The 16144-nt window shown below is 48.1% G+C and overlaps 1 long non-coding RNA gene across 1 annotated transcript; it reads left to right on the top strand.

Annotated features, from left to right (window-relative positions):
• Window positions 1–5395: 5395 nt before the first annotated feature.
• On the top strand, window positions 5396–14966 carry LOC110150669 (uncharacterized). The gene is made up of 5 exons (XR_002317827.2): window positions 5396–5842; window positions 6783–6873; window positions 11724–11929; window positions 14472–14603; window positions 14689–14966. It is a non-coding gene; the product is annotated as an uncharacterized lncRNA (long non-coding RNA).
• Window positions 14967–16144: the final 1178 nt, after the last annotated feature.

Here is a 16144-nt window from a genome sequence, read left to right as displayed (position 1 = left end):
AGTGTCGGGGGCTGGAGGTGGTGAGTGTGTTCACGGAGTGAAGGAGACTCAGGAGGGGGAGAAAACTGAGGATTTTTCTTTTCGCAAGGGTAGTGTGAAAAAATGCTTTAAAAAAGCTGTGAGAGCCACAAGAGCACATGGCAACAGTTTCTCCAATGGATTTGTTAATGTCAGTGTTAAAAATATGGACATTTGGAAATTAGCTCTGAGGTACTTAACTTTACTCAATAGAGAAACTGGCTAAAATATTCTAGCTTTAGTTAGTCCTTTCAGACATTTTTGCAAGATCACTTTAGCCCTCGTTTGATGGTTGGAAAATCCCACACTTTATAGAAACTCAAAACAGAAAGGAGAATTTTCTTGCAGTAACATCCCTGTTGCATTTTGCAGAGAAACACTGGTGTGAATGTGCCTAAAGCCCAGTGACTCCGAGATGGGAATGGCCGGCCCAGGTCCTCGTTCCACTCGTCCCTTCAGCCCCATGCAGGCCCATGTTGGACCACTCATCTCACCTCCCAAGGGCTGACTCAATGTCACTAAAAAGGAAGTTTTGTGAATATTCAGAGTAGCAACAGAAAACCCATCTCCTCAGCCAGTGTGTTTTTTGTTAACTTGTCCTGTAACAAATCACATTTTTAATGTTTTCTGCCTAAATTGTATATCATGATAGGATTTTGATAATATTTTGCACTTTTCAAGAAAAGTTCACAATAATAAAAATAGTAGAGATACATCAAATATTTTTCTTACATGTCATACAAATTTAGAAAAGTGAAAGAAACAAAAACAAGAAAACCCATGCATTTATCACTCGCAGATAAACCCAAGGCTGTCTTTCCATTTTTCCTGCTTATGTAAGACTGTATCTACATTTTTGTTAAAATAAATATGGACAACATGCACTGTCTTAAAATACATATTTAATATTTAGGATACTGGGACCATCTTTCCATACCATCACCAACCCTGCTGTAGAACCATTCTAGGCTGCCTCCCATGCCCTTTGTCACCATTCATTAACATGATCCTCTTACTGTTAACATGTTTGTTTCTCAATACTCATTATTAGAAGCAGTGATTCAATTGCAAAAGAAACTTTTGTACTCTTGTGGCTTTTGAATTTGTAAAAGAAAATTAAGAAACTGACTAAAAAACAGTTTTCTAGCATCAAAGTAGTAGACTCATATTTAATTGGGTTGAATAGAACAAAAATTTCAGCAGTTCATTAGAGCTCTGGTGAGAGTAAATAACATGAGGCATTAATTTTGTTTCAAAAGCCTGGAATATTATTACAATTTATTTGTAGTTAACAAAAATAATTTAGAATAATAGTAGCATTATATCACAATAGCACATATAGTGCGAATTACATATCTAATGTACATAACACTAGTGTAACTGGTATTTATGAATATCCTGGAAATTTGCTGTAATGTCTTTTTGTACTGTCAATCTTTAGGTTCAACAGCATCTAAATTCTCTCAGAGTCAGTCTTGAAAAGAGACACACAAAAATGAGCAGTATGAAGTCTCTTTTCATGTGCCTATTGTCTTTCTGTATATCTTCTTTGGAGAAACATTGGGTTGCTGTCTTTTGTTGTGGTGGTTATTGAGTTGTAGGAGCCGTTTGTGTATTTTGGAAGTTAAACCCTTGTTGGTCACATCATTTGCAAATATCTTCTCTCAAACAGAAGATATTTTTGTACTGGGACCACTGAATACCCACATGCAAAAATTGGACTCTTACCTCACCCCATATTCAAAGTTAACTCAAAATGGGCCCACGGCCTATATATAAAAATCAGCATTATAAAACTCGAGAAAAAACATGAGAATAAATCTTCATAAGCTTGGATTTGGCCATGATTTCTTAGACCTGATACCAAAAGCACCAGCAACAAAAGACAAAATAGGTAAATTAGACTTCCTCAAAACAAAAAACCGATGCTTTTGAACTGTGGTGTTGGAGAAGACTCTTGAGTGTGGACTGCAAGGAGATCTAACCAGTCAATCCTGAATGAAATCAGTCCTGAATATTCATTGGAAGGACTGATGCTGAAGCTGAAACTCCAATACTTTGGTCACCTGATGTGAAGAGCCAACTCACTGAAAAAGACCCTGATGCTGGGAAAGATTGAAGCAGGAGGAGAAGGGGGCAACAGAGGATGAGATGACTGGATGGCATCATTTCAATGGACATGAATTTGAGCAAACTCCGGGAGATAGTGAAGGACAGGGGATCCTGAGGTGTTACAGTCCATGGGGTTGCAGAGTCAGAAATGACTTAGTGATTAAACAATAGCTACTTGTGTCTTGCAACTTAACTGAATTTTCCAATGAGTTGTATTTGCTTTGGCGAGTCTTCCTAAGGATTTTCTATATAAAACATCATGTCATCTACAAACAGTGACAGTTTTACTTTTTCCTCTGCCATTGGATTCCTTTTATTTCTTTTTCTTATCTAGTTACTATGTCTAGGACTTCCTAGATCATGTTGAATGACAGTGGTGAGAATGGTCGGTCAGTGTTAGAGTTGAGTTTAAGCATAACTGGCCCTCTTTTTCTTCCTCCCTCTCCATCTCTCTGAGGCTTCCAGGAAGGACAGGACTAGTCCAGGGTCACACATGACTCAGTGAGGTGAACTGTACCTTTATTTCTCTGCCCCCGCCCCCCGCCCCAGGCTTGGGCATAGTTTTGTGTATCATGTATCTTCTTTGACCAGGTATCCACTTAGAGCTTTCCTATTTTTTGTCTTTCTTTTTTATTTTTAAAATTATGAAAGTGTGATAATACATTTACAGGAGACTTGGAAAATACAAAACAAAGTTACATATAGTTCCCCTATATATTACAATTATTTTTTAAGTAGATAAATTCAGATTTTTAGTTGGAGTTTCAATATCAAACTCTCAAAAATTAATAGAATGAATATACAGAAAAGTAGAAGGATATAGTAGACCTGAAAAGCACTATGAACCAATTCAACATAATTAAGATTTATACAATTTTCACACAACAGCAGGGTACAAATTCTATTCAAGTTCCCATAGACTATAAACCAGGAGACATTGGAACATATCCAGGGCCACAAAACAAGGTACAAAAATTTCATGATTTTGTATTAAAATCATACAGAGTCTATCTCTTATTATTGTGGAATTATGTTAAAATCATTATCAAAAGATATTTGAAAATAACCCACATATTTTCAAGTACAATGTGACATTACCAAGAGAGATCTTTGACTTAGCCATTGAATGCTGCTGCTAAGTTGCTTCAGTCGTGTCCAACTGTGTGACCCCATAGACAGCAGCCCACCAGGCTCCTCCCTCCCTGGGATTCTCCAGGTAAGAATACTGGAGTGGGTTGCCATTGCCTTCTCCAATGCATGCATGCGTGCTAAGTCGCTTCAGTCATGTCCGACTCTGTGAGACCCCATGGACAGCAGCCCACAAGGCTCCTCTGTCCACGGGATTCTCTAGGTAAGAATATTGGAGTAGCCATTGAATAGAGCTTTCCTATTTTTAATGGGGTTGCTTGTGTTAGAGGGAATACCAGACCACCTGACCTGCCTCTTAAGAAATCTGTATGCAGGTCAGGAAGCAACAGTTAGAACTGGACATGGAACAACAGACTGGTTCCAAATAGGAAAAGAAGTACGTCAAGGCTGTATATTGTCACCCTGCTTATTTAACTTATATGCAGAGTACATCATGAGAAACGCTGGGCTGGAAGAAGCACAAGCTGGAATCAAGATTGCTGGGAGAAATATCAATAACCTCAGACATGCAGATGACACCACCCTTATGGCAGAGAGTGAAGAGGAACTAAAAAGCCTCTTGATGAAAGTGAAAGAGGAGAGTGAAAAAGTTGGCTTAAAGCTCAACATTCAGAAAACTAAGATCATGGCATCTGGTCCCATCACTTCATGGCAAATAGATGGGGAAACAGTGGCTGACTTTATTTTTCTGGGCTCCAAAATCACTGCAGATGATGATTGCAGCCATGAAATTAAAATGAGCTTACTCCTTGGAAGGAAAGTTATGACCAACCTAGACAGCATATTAAAAAGCAGAGAGATTACTTTGCCAACAAAGGTCCATCTCATCAAGGCTATGGTTTTTCCAGTGGTCGTGTATGGATGTGAGAGTTGGACTATAAAGAAAGCTGAGTGCAGAAGAACTGATGCTTTTGAACTGTGGTGTTTGAGAAGACTCTTGAGAGTCCCTTGGACTGAAGGGGATCCAACCAGTCCATCCTGAGGGAGATCAGTCCTGGGTGTTCATTGGAAGGACTGATGTTGAAGCTGAAACTCCAATACTTTGGTCACCTGACACGTAGAGCTGACTCTTTGGAAAAGACCCTGATGCTGCGAAAGATTGAGGGCAGGAGAAGAAGGGGAAGACAGAAGATGAGATGGTTGGATAGCATCACCAACTCAATGGACATGGGTTTGGGTGGACTCCGGGAGTTTGTGACGGACAGGGAGGCCTGGCGTGCTGCCTTTCATGGGTTCACAAAGAGCTGGACATGACTGAGAGACTGAACTGATTGTGTTAGAGTTCTTTGTATAGTTTGAGATATTTATTTGCAAATATTATTTGATATTTTGTTTGCAAATATTTTTTCCCAGTTATACTGTGCTTTTGATTTTCTGAACAAGGTCTTTCACACAGTAGAAATCTTTAATTTTAGTAAGTCCACAGAATCCCTTGTTTTACTTTCTGATTGCTTTTTTTGTGTGTTGTAGTTTAAAACTACAAAGCTTGTGATCTGCATGACCAAACCCAAGTTCATGTCAATTTTCTTTTATATTTTCTATAATTTTGAATACTTTTGCATTTAAAATTTGTCTATGAATAATTTGGGGCTTCCCTGGTGGCTTGGTGGTAGAGAATCTGCCTGTCAGTGCAGGAGACGTGGGTTTGATTCCTGGGTTGGGAACATCCCCTGGAGGAGGAAATGGCAACTCACTCTAGAATTCTTGCTTGGAGAATCCCATGTACAGAGGGGCCTAGGGGCTATAGTCTGCTGCTTTTGCTTCTGCTAAGTCGCTTCAGTCGTGTCCAACTCTGTGCAACCCCAAAGATGGCAGCTCACCAGGCTCCCCGGTCCCTGGGATTCTCCAGGCAAGAACATTGGAGTGGGTTGCCATTTCCTTCTCCAGTGCATGAAAGTGAAAAGTGAAAGTGAAGTTGCTCAGTCGTGTCCGACTCTTAGCAACCATGGACTACAGCCTACCAGGCTCCTCTGTCCATGGGATTTTCCCGGCAAGAGTACTGGAGTGGGGTGCCATTGCCTTCTCCGGGGCTATAGTCTATGGGGTCACAAAAGAGTCAGCTATGAGTTAGTGACTAAACAATAACAACATGAATAATTTTGAGTGCATTTGGTGTAAGTTGTAAAGTTTGCATCTACATTAATTTCATCCCATATGGTTTCCAATTCATTGATTTTAAGTTTTAGAAAAGTTCTGGGTTATTGTCTCCATTTCAGTTCAAACTTCCAGTTAAGGGTTTCAGCAGTTCTGCCTGCAGGAGCGCTGTCTCCCATGAAGTGAGGGAGGCATGACCTGCACCTCCCACACTGACCACAGCGTGGCGCTGAACTCACCTCTCTGACCCACAGCGCTTCTGCTTTTCGGTGGATTGGGCTCCCAGCGCAGCCTCAGCTGTGTCTTCTGAGGCACCGCATGGCTTCCATCTGGAACTCCCGGGTCCGCGTCTCTGCCGACAGGAGCTTAGTTCCCTAACGACTTCCTGGGGTTTTGGCCTCGGGACAACACGGGGCTGCGTCCACGCTGGGTCGTTTGTTGACGACCCAGGCGACCCGGGGAGGAAAAGGTGAGGAAAATTGAGCAGTTTGGAGAGAGACTGCGTGAATGACTGCTATTCTCACACGATCCAGAGGGACTTGGTGTGGAAAGCTGGGTTTTTAGTCAGTTTTGTGTGCAGCGTACTAAAGTTCTTTCTTTAGTATGTGGTGTCCAGTTTTCCCAGCACTGTTTATTGTGGGGACTGTCCTTCCCCTTGGTGAGTCATTGTCCCTGTTGTCCTAAATTAACAGACCCATCCGTGTGGGCTGAATTCTGGGCTGCCTGTTCCTCTGGGCAGTGTGCCTCTTTTGTGCCAGATCCTCACAGTTTTGGTGACTGTAGCTTCCCCAAATGCAATGTGAAGTCTGGGAGGGGGATACCTCCTACCTATTCTCCTTTCTCAGGGTCGCCTTAGCTCTTTGGGGTCCTTTGCGGTTCCACACAAATTTTAGGAGGATTTGCTCTTTTTCTGTGAAAAATTCCATTGGAATTTTAGGAGGGCTTGCCTTCACTGTGTACTTTGGGTAGAATGGACATTTTAACAATAATAATTCTTGCATTTCATGAGCAGGGATATCTTTCCACTGATTTGTGTCTTCAATTTATTCATCATTGTCTTAAAGTTTTCGGTATGCAGATATCTAACATCCTTTGTTAAATTTATTCCTTGAAATAAGATACCACATGTTGCTGAGCAACTAAGCCCAAGTGCTGCAACCAAAACCAAGTACAGCCAAATAAATAAATATTTTTAAAAGAAGAAAAAAATTTATTCCTTGGTAATTTGTTCTGATGCCATTGTAAATAGTTTTGTTTTTTCTCTTTTTGATGGCTCATTTTTAGTGTTTAGAAATGCAGTTGATTTGTGTATAGTGATTTTGCGTCTTTACTGAATTTATTTCTAAATTTTTTGGTGGAATGATGTAGAAGATTGGAATTCCAAACTCCACTATTTCTACCACATCCAGGTCATCCACAACACGGAAAACAGCGGCTCCTAATATGATTTTCCCACAGTGCCTCTAAATTCCATGTGGACTTTGGATGAACTGGATCTGGGTATGTCTTGGCCTCTATCTGGAAGTTTGATGCTTTCTCTGTTTTTCTGGAATGGTTTTGACATGGTGTTTTGAAAAGTAATTTACTTACCAGTAATTCCAAATGTACAGACAACTTTACAAACATAAAATCAAATTTTGTACTTGATTAAATATAGTTCTAAATATAGATGTTGACATTATTTAAAGTGGAATTGCTTTCATAAATTCTTTTTCAGATTATTTATTGCTATGTATATGTATAAGATAAATGTTTATGAATTGATATTTTTTCCTGTAACTTTGCTGAATTAGTTGACTAGTCAAATATTTTTTTTTATTGTTTTAGGAAGTTTTATATGTAAGATGGTGTTATCTGTATTCTGTGAATTGATATAGTTTTAATTTTTCCATTCACACATGAAAATTTTGTTTCTTTCCTTAAAACTCTGGGTTGAACTTACAGTGCCCTATTGAGTAACAGTGGTGAAGGTCAGCTTCCTGGCCTTGTTGTTCCTGATTTCAGGAGTAAATCTTTCAGTTTTTAACACTGAGCATGAAGTTTGCTGTAGCTTTGTGTATTATTCTTTCTAATATGGCACAAATATTCTTTTATTCCTACTTTCTTTAGTGTTTGTATCATGAGATAGCATTAGAGTTTGATTATAGCTTCTTCTGCAATAATTGATATGATAGTTTGTTTTCACATCATGCCCTTACAGTGGTTCACTACATTGTTTTAATATGTGAAACAACCTGACATTTTTGGTGTCGAGATACTTGCTATGGCATCACCCATGCAATGTTCTGTTGGTTTCATGTTGCTCCAATTTTGTGGAGGATTTTTGTGTTCATAAAGTATGCTGGTGTAGTTTTACTTTTCTGATGTATTTGTGTGATTTGATTAGATTTTCCCTGGTATTGGTTGGGAGGGTTAACATCAGAGCTGGGAGTGGTGTGAGAGCTGGGTTATGGGTTATGGTTGCCATTATGTGACCCTGCACATAGCAACCCAGGCTGCCCTCCTGTGACATGCCTGTCCTGCCAGCTCCTGTCCAGCCCTCTAGAGACTCCTCACTCCCCACAGGGCAAGAGTGACCCTCCCCCTCCTCCCCCCACTGGCATACCTCCTGTCTCTGCCTGTCCATTCATTCTGCCTGAATCAGGACACCACTTCCTCCATGAGGCTCCTGGATTCCGCCTTGGAGCATTCCACCCCCCCCCCATGTTCCCACAGGCTGTGTCAACCCCCCAGGATCTGTCACCTCAAGAGGCCCCAGGAACATGGACTCCTCTGGGTTGAGATGAGGTCACTGACCTGTGTGTGAGGAGGGAGCAGAACTCATGGGGGAGAAGGCAAGGTGAGAGCAGGAGACAGAGACGGGCAGGGAGAGACCTGGGACTGATTGACCACAGGACCTTCAAGAGGAGCTGGCGCCCAACAACTGATCTCAGGCTCCAGGCCTGAGAACAAGCATCCCCTGTTCCAGTACCCACTCCCCCCAGGGTCTGGTATGTGTGATGGGGGCTCAAGAAACAGATATCTGGCCTGTGGGGGAGGGACACTGTGCTTGTTGAAACCCAGGACGGTCACTGGCCGCTTCCCTTCTAGACATAACCCCCACTCTTCCTGGGGGAAGAACCCAGGGTCCAAGAACCTTCTACTCTTACCTGTTATGGCTACCTCTCCCCCCACCCCCTGCCACCGGGCATCTCAGGCCTCAGAAAGAAGCCACAGTGTTGTGGTGACCATGGCAGTTGGCTGCAGGCCACCCCCATCCCACCTCCTGACCTGAGTGTGGCCACCTGAGTCGCTCCCCACCCCGACCCAGGTGCCTTGTTTTATAGGACAGGTCCTCGAGCTTCGTTCCTTTCCTGGAGGGGGTTATCCCGTGGGCAGTGGTGACTGAGGCCTGTGAATCTGGCCAGAGAGGTCCTCCCCAAGAGCCCAGGCACAGCTGGGCCAGAACGGATCCCTCCCTCCCCTTCCGTACCCCTCGGAGTGAGGATAAGGCCCTGGTGACCCCCAAGAAGAGACATGGCACCCAGAGGACTAGACCATCTACAGACCAGGGACTGAGTGTCCACCTCACTCCTTCAGAGACAGCGATGTCTTCACGAGGGCTGCCAGACTGGTCCGTGTCCCCACAAACATCCAGCCTCAGGGAACCAGGCAGACAGAAAACCGCCTTGGGGAGGGGCTGGGGTGGGAGGCTGTGTTTATAGATCCCGCCTTCGGGAAAGGGGGTCGGCCTGAGGGAGGGTGGACGTGCTCCCGCGCCGAGCACTCACTGACCGTCCCCCTGCCGTCCCCCTGCCCCTCTCCCGCTCCCTGTGACCTCACCGCCTCATTCGGAAACCCTCCTCTCTAGGCGCCAAGTGCCCACACTTCCCACCTCAACCCCATCTCTCTCCAGTTCAGTTTGCCCTTTTCCCGCGCCGGGTGAGGAGGCGTGTGAACGCCTACACTGTTGTGTTCAGCAGTGTGGACGGGGCTTCACTTCTCTTCCTGGCTCGCGTCCAGCAGGACACCGCGTGGTTTCCGGGGGTGCAGGGCTGGATGCCGCCCAGCAGGGAGGGGCCTGACACCTGTGCCTGCAGCGCCACCTGCCGGTGTCTCCGTCCTCCCGCTGGGCACAGTCTTCCCCCTCCCTCTGCCGCCTGGGATTATCTGTCTCCTCACCCTGGAGGGATCAGTTTCTTGCCCCCACCCCTTTCACCCCCCAGCTCCGCACCCCTCATGCAGAATCAGGGATGGCCCAGGACCCTCCCTGGGCTCCCCTTCCTGCCCACCCTTGGTCATGTCCTCAGTCACCTGTGCTTACAGGTGAGGGTTCCGTCCAGATGCTCCTAAATGCTCCACCCCAACATCCTCCTGGGGATGGGCCTCGTGTCCTGTAGCATCGCTCCACCCTCACCAGGCTGCGACTGCATGAGGAAGGCAGGCATCAGGCCTGCTGTGTGCACTGCTGTGCCTCCCGCTGTATACGCAGGCATGACCCTGCCCCAGGACATGGGGAAGGCGGCCCTCCCCTATGTGGGGAGACGTGACTGACCACAGGGTGGACGTCAGCTCTCGGCTCAGGGCAAGGGCAGCTGGGTGCTCACTCCTGGGACCCTTTTCAACCCAGCCTGACCCTGAGCTGCCTTTGTTCCCTTCTGTTGTCCCTCTGTTGGCCTCGCTCTGTGAGCAGAGCAGGGCAGTGTGGTCAGTGGTCACAGGCTGAGGCACAAGGACCCTGGCTGAGCCACGTGCCCCCCTGCTGACCGCACGGATCAGGCACTGCACCGGGGCCTGTTTGGTGTGGGGTCACCTGCCCGCAGAGAGGCCATGCCTCTGCTTTTGGCTCCAGAGTTCACCTTGAGTCTGACAGGAGTGTCCCTGCTCCCTGGGCTGCTCTGCGCTGATGGTATGGTGCATGGTAGGGCTTCCTAAGTCCCGTGGGGGTTGGAGGCCGAGGTTGGGCACGTCGTGGCCCCATGTTGCTATGACAGACCCCAATAAATCCTGCACCTCAGGGCTCAGGTGATCTTCCTGAGCTGCCACAGCTGAGAAGGATGGACCCTGCTCCACACCTATGTCCTCACTGAGTTTAATCTGCATCTTTCACCATAACTAACCCCAAGTATAACAGCTTTGGGGACTTTTGGGAGCCTCCAAGAAAAGCAGCTGGGAGGGGGTCTCTGGGACCCTGAATCTGCAGTTGGGGTCAGAAGTGGGGGGTCTTGGGCCCCTGGAAATCTGAAGAGCCCCTCTACCAGGGGAGGGCCAGGAGACCGCAGGTGGTAGTTAGCTGAGTCTAAGGCTCTCCTGGGTATGAGGCATCCTAGCCCCTTGCATCACCAAGAGGCTGGCTCCCTCCTCCCCTCAGCCCCAAGGCCTGGTCCCTGCTTCTGAGAAAGTTCCTAGGGTGGGGTCCTGGTGCTGCAGGTGCCCCCGGTCTGTGGCCTCCTGAGTCTCCAGGGAGCATAAGGAGTGAGAGACTTGTCCACAGAAAGGGAGCTTCTGTCAGAACAGAGCCTGGGGCTGCCGCACCTTCTCCTCCACCACCACCCCCAGGTGCACGGGGCAGGACCACGAGAGTGAGGCTTCTTCCCCTGCCAAGACATGCAGGACACATGGGGCACTGTTCATTGGACCTTCACTCATGTTAAAACCTCCCACGCAGGCCTGTTGGGTGAGAGACACCATTTAAAGACTAAAGATTAATGGGGTGGAGTGGGCTTGGGGGTGAAGCTGGGGTGGGGCAAGTTGGAAAATCACCCAAGGACACACTCTCCCTGCAGCGACCCCCCCCCAGGTGAGCCCAGGTGGAGGTGGACCCCTCTAGTCAGAGACCTCACATTCTGGGCCCCTGGGGGACAAGTATCCAAGCATCCCCAGTTCTTGTCTAGTTTCACAAGAAACACTGATTTTTTTTTTCTCCACACATTTAAAAATAGAGAATCTATTATCTTGGAAAAATAGAAGAAGTCTCTTCAGCAAGCAAGGGGCAATTCAGATTGGAGGAACTAGTGACACAAGTTATATGCAGGAAGTTCCGATTGATCCAGCTGTAGAAATAACATGGATGTCTTCTTGTATAGTTGTGTAAAGCTTCTAATGGGCTGTCTCAGATTGAGACTGGCAACACTTGCAGCTGAGCCTCTAGGGTCCCATGCATTGTGGACACAGGGCTGGCTTACTCTCCAGGAGGCTGTGTCTGTTCACAGAAGACACAAGCAGCTCCCATCCGCCCCAGTCCTGTCGTGACTCTTGAGGGCACAGACCTCTGCTCTCTGTCTGCTTCCGCTCCTGCTGGGCTGACTTCTGCTTGGTCTTCTCCACTCTGCTGACAGGCTCTTTAACTCTGGGTTTTTGTTTATGTGCAGGTGGATCCATGGCTTGGCTTCTGTAGACTTCTTAGTCAGCACCAACCTGGATGGGACAGAAGATGGTTGATCCCTGGGCCTGGAGTCCGAGCCCACCACTGCCCTGTCTTCTTCATGGCCAAGTTCTCACCCCTCCCAGCAGGCCTCTTGGGGGCCAAGGGGATGGGGTGTCCACGGCAGGAGCAGGAGTCCATGACTGGATGGAGGTGCCCACATCATGACTGGAGGGTCTATCGGGAGCTGGAGGCCACGGGGCAGGCAGGAGGGCTCCCACCGATCTTGTGGGTCCACATGTCAGAGTTGTAGGCCCGCTCATGGTGCACCAGGCTGTCAATGGGACCAGTCCAGCCTGCGCAGGTGCCTGACCACCAAGTGGTCAGTGCAGAATATGCACAGGGAGCCCTGGCAAAGCTCCCACACTCCCAGGAGGACACTCAGCATGGTCCCTGGAATCACTGGGAGGTCAGCCTACAGGGTCCCCCACCCAACCTCACTAAGTTACAGTAAAGAAACAAAAGACACCTCCGTGCTGGAAGACAGAATGTCAACAGACTGAGCACTGTCCTGAGGAAGGCAGGCTGGTGTCTGGGAACTGGGTGCTATAGTGGGGTGAATAGGGGGCTCTCAAACGCTATGTCTGCAACATGACCCCAGAATCTGTGAATGTAACCTTATTTGGAAGTAGGTCTTTGCAGGTATGATTGGTTACAGATCTGGAAATGAGGTCATCCTGGATTGGGGTGGCCCTAAATCAAAGAGGGCATCCTTCTAACATGCAGATACAGAGGAGACACCAAGTGAAGATGGAGCCAGAGATGGGAGGGAGGGGGTCACAAGCGCAGGGATGCCTGGAGCCCCCCAAACTGGAAGAGGCAGGAAGAACCCTCCAGTGGAGCCTCTGGAGGGAGCGCAGTGCTGGGACATCCTGACCTCAGTCGTCTGGTCTCCAGGACGAGAGAGGATAGGCTTCTTTTGTTCCAAGCCTGTGTGTGTGCTCATCTGCCATCGCTGCCCCAGGAAATTCATGCAGCTGGTGGGAAGTGCGCTGCCCTGATCTAAAGTCTCCTTCCCATTAGGGGCAGCCCCCTGCACCTATGCTGTTTGCACTTAACCATGATGTTCACACTGAGCCCCAGCTCCGCTTCTGGGCACTGGCATTTGGAGGGCGAGGGCAGACACCACCATGTGACCAGCCCCCAGCTGGGTGCTAAGTCTCTAGTGAACTTCCCTGGTGGGGATGGGGGTGGTGGGTGACTGTCAGGGTTCTGCCCTTCATCACTGGGGGAAGAGATACCCTAGACACCCTCGAGGGAGGAGGCGCATGCAGAGTCGTAAGAGTCTGGCTCGGGGCCCCTCCCACCCCTGCATCCCCACTGCACCCCCACTGAAGCCTATCTCAGCTGTGAGCACACCGGCCTGGAGCCTCCCAGCAAGTCCCCGAGGGGAGGTGGCCCAGCAGACCCACCCCTTTCCTCCATGTCTAGCAGGTGGGACATCCCTTCTCCTTGCCACTCCAGGAGTGGTTCTGGAGCCGATCTGTGAGTGGTTCTGGGGTTTGCAGGCTGAGCCCCTGTTGCTGTGCTCCCCACATGAGCCCCCAGAGCAAACTGTCTGCCCTGCTGCCTGAATGCCCCCTCCCTCCACTCGGTATTGTCAGGAAAGGATCAGGTGGTTCTGTAACAGCATCTGAACCCTCCTATAATAGGGGTGTCCTTGTTCACAACCCTCTAACCCCCACCGTTAGCAGGAGGTAACAAAGGTCTTTAAGGTAAAGGGTCCAGAGAGAAGAGAGGAAGCTACAAACAAAACCAGCTGGGATCAAGATGGCAACAAATCTTGACTCCCAACAGACCCCGAGTCTCATTGTATGTTGATTTTACTATATCATTGATGTAGGAGATAGATGGGCTCCAGATTATAGACATTTATAACTGGCCTCCTGTTTGCATGTCACAGGACACAAAGAAGTGGGCTCCAGGGTGGATACTTACAACTGTTAGCTTTTCTGAGAGAAGAGAGAGGTGGGCTTCAGTCTAGGTATTTACAGTCAGCCTCCAGTTTGCCCTCCGAAATGGAAGTAACAACAGAGAGTACATAGCCAGTGTTTGTCTCCGGTAAACACGCTATGGTAATAGTCATGGCAAGGACAAAGAGGGGGCAAAACCTTGTATGTGTAAAGGATTCAGGGATCTCTGCCCCTCACTCTTTTGGGACAAGGGAGACACTACACATGCACAGAAAGGCTTCTTGTGGGTCAAACTCAAGAGATAATGCCAGGCCATAATGAGTCTTGCTCCTCCCAGAAGCCTTCACTTCAAGATCCATCTTGGCTGAGGGGTGAGTGTGCACCCAGGGGTAGGTCAGATGTGGGAAAAGAAACCAGGTAATTGGCCTGAAGGAAGACAAAGACCCGGAAGAAGCTCCTCCTCACTAAAGGGTTCGCTACACCCTTTCTCTGCTGTGCTTCTGTCTTAACAAACCATTTATCTATGTGCTGTACCACTTGTTGTTTTTCTGTCTCTAATAATTTTATACCTTCATTTACAGTTTCTGTCTCTGTGATAAATATATTTTTCAATGGGGGCAAAGATCCAGGGAAAAGTAGCTTCTAGCCTTTAGCCCTTGTTGGTCTGGTGGCTAGGATTCCTGGTTCTCATCCAGGCTTTCCAGGTACAATTCCTGGGCAGGGAATTTAAGATCTCACTTCATATCACCGCTCGCTGCTAACTCAATCATTATATTCACCAGGAGTGACACACCTCCTGGTGGCCATGACCCAACATGAAAAAAAGTGAAAGTGAATTTGCTCAGTCATGTCCGACTCTGCAACCCCATGGACTATAGCCTGTACCAGGCTTCTCCGTCCATGGGATTTTCCAGGTAAGAGTACCAGAGTGGGTTGCCATTTTCTTCCCCAGGGGATCTTCCCGAGCCAGGGATCAAATCCAGGTCTTCCGCCTTGCAGGCAGACGCTTTACCCTCTGAGCCACCGGGGAACCTTCATAACCCAACATGAAGAACCAAAAAAAGGTCAAAAGGAGACGGTACTACTAACTTGGAAAAATCCTGCCCTTCCCTCAGACGTACCTGCCGCCTCAGCATTAGTCTCACTCCTCCTCCCTTTGTCTTTACTGTTTAAAATCAAACCACATTCTCCAGGAGGGCAAGAAGTTGAGCTGTGAACTTAGTTCCTGCTTCTCTGTTCTTTGGCCACTGAATAAAGCCTGTGCTGTGTTGATCTCAGCTTTGGTTTCATAATCACCTACTTAAACCTGAATGGATAAAAGGAAACCCTGTCTGTTGAGACAGAGACCCCCTAGCCAGGGTAGGACCTGAGCAGGGTCCATAGGACTTAACTTGGTGACAACCTGTGAGGGGACAGGGGTGTCTGCCTGGGGTGAGTGGAGGGCACCTCTAGCTGCAGCACTGGCTCCATTTACAGTGTGGCCCCTCCTGGGCCTGGACTGTGAGCTCTCATCCCCACACCCCTGACACCACCCGACAGTCTGACTTGGTGACACTGGCTGTTGGGTTCCAGTCAGGAGGGACCCAGATGCAGCACTTGGAGCCAGATCAGAAATGCCTTTTCACAGGCCGTGGACGTACTGGGTTTTAAGACTTTGTGTCTAGAAAATAAACTGAGCTGCTAGAAGCTGATGTGCGCTCTGGACTTGAAATCCATGTGCAGGGCAAAAGTTCTCACTGGACCTTAACCTGGAAGCTTCTGCATAGGTGATGTCCACATCAGTTCTTCCTTGCCAAGTCCTCCAGGTCTCCTTGGTGGGCACAGCGGGACCCACACTCCATGGGATCCCCGATCCAGAGCCTGAAGGGCCAGTGCTGGCAGGGCTTGGGGATGAGAGTGGTCACTCCACCAACACTGCTCCATTCCTCCTCCCTGGGGACCCAGGAGAGGCAAGGCTAATGGCACAGGCCAAGCTCAATGCATTTTGTCATGGGACCCCCAGGCCTTGCTCTGCTTACTCAGGCCCACTGTCTTCCCCTCCTGGTGCCCAAGTCCCTCAGATTCACATTCCTCGTGAGGACATCCAAGTACACAAGTTGCCCTATGTCCCCTTCCCACAAGGGACAGCCCCCCACCCTGTGCCCCATTTCTCCCTAATGATGGCCTGCTCCTCGCTTGTCCTGGGTGGGAAGAGGTCCAAGGGGGAGGCTGGTCTGTCCCGACTGCTTCCTGGGGGCCCAGAAACAGGACTTGGGAGACATAGGAGGCTGCTGGGCCTTGAAGTCTGGATGCTTCTGGGTGTGGGATGAACCGCCACTGCCCCCTGGAGCCTGCTCCCTCTGAGATTCAGGAAACAGGAGGACCCACCAAACTGACTATCCTGGGCTCTGCTGCAAGTCTGCTCACGTTTGCTCTCTGAATCCTGAAGACAGACTTGTGGGAAATGGACTGTGAA

This window comes from Odocoileus virginianus, chromosome 22, assembly GCF_023699985.2.
Source record: "Odocoileus virginianus isolate 20LAN1187 ecotype Illinois chromosome 22, Ovbor_1.2, whole genome shotgun sequence".
In the NCBI taxonomy this organism is placed as follows: domain Eukaryota; kingdom Metazoa; phylum Chordata; class Mammalia; order Artiodactyla; family Cervidae; genus Odocoileus; species Odocoileus virginianus.
This window is presented reverse-complemented; position numbering and strand designations above follow the sequence as displayed.